The sequence below is a fragment of the Pundamilia nyererei genome, unplaced genomic scaffold (genome assembly GCF_000239375.1).
Source record: "Pundamilia nyererei isolate P.nyererei 1_Seehausen unplaced genomic scaffold, PunNye1.0 scaffold00206, whole genome shotgun sequence".
Classification (NCBI taxonomy): Eukaryota; Metazoa; Chordata; class Actinopteri; order Cichliformes; family Cichlidae; genus Pundamilia; species Pundamilia nyererei.
Genome location: NW_005187607.1, coordinates 810,744 through 811,866, shown reverse-complemented (window position 1 = coordinate 811,866; position 1,123 = coordinate 810,744).

Genomic DNA, 1,123 nt, shown 5'->3' with positions numbered 1-1,123 from the left:
ATTTTTTCTTCAACCCATTTGCACATAGTGGTTGGATCAAACTAGCTTGTCAGATGTGCAGACTTTTATTTCTTTTTTAACAGATCATAATGCTGGGTCTCTCAGAGCTCAAAAGTACCCACAACAACATTCTTTTTATTAGTTTAAATAAAAATAAGCTACTGATATTAGGAACTTTTCAGTAATATCTAATGAAACAACAAACTTAAGGGTTTCCTCCTTATTTCCTGAGGTTCTCATAATGCCCGTAATTCCTTTAATGCTGGTACAAACTCATGGTCCATGCAGACAGATGTTTTTACTGTTGTATGAGTGAGTGCAGACTGTGCTCAGCTGAGCACCATTTATCCTTTTCCAGTATTCATTCTTGAGTCCAATTTACTTCTGGTACAGACATACCTGATATCAGGTCATTTAACTATCCACATTCCTATCCGTAGTCTGAGTTGACGGATACAAACCTATTGCAGGCTGAGTTTACAACATGTGTTTTTATGGGTTTAATAGCTGTTAGTGAATTACTGAAGTGACCATGTGGACCTTTTGCAAAAATAATTGTTCAGTAGTTGAGATGGATGAGTATTATAAAACACAGACAGAGAATAAGAGCAAATTCGTGTGTTATCAGAGCATATTAACTACGACTGAAGCATTATTTGCTAAGACAGTTTTCTTTGTATCATCCCCCTGGAAAGAATGCAGTTCATTTCTATATTATCACCATGTAGCTAAGTACCCCTTGATGGCTCCAAAGACTGCCAAACGGCCAGGTCATTGTACTCCCAAAGGCCCCACAAGAGCTGACGTTTTTTTAGACCTTCCAGAATAGTGAAACTTCAAAAATCATGAACAACACTGAGACAGAATTTCATACTTGGAACTTTTTAATAACACTGCACAGAGAGATATAGACAATACTTAGAGAGACAATGAATATATTTACTTGGAACTGTCACAACATATTGATCCAAGCATAGCATGAATGTGGTTTGACTTCAATAAATAAATTCATAGCGCATGCACGCTATAAAATTGCCCTGTTTGAGTAAATATATATCAGTTCTCTTTCCGTAAAGGAAAAAGTTTTATTCTATCATTGTCTCTATTCACTTTCCACAGGAAT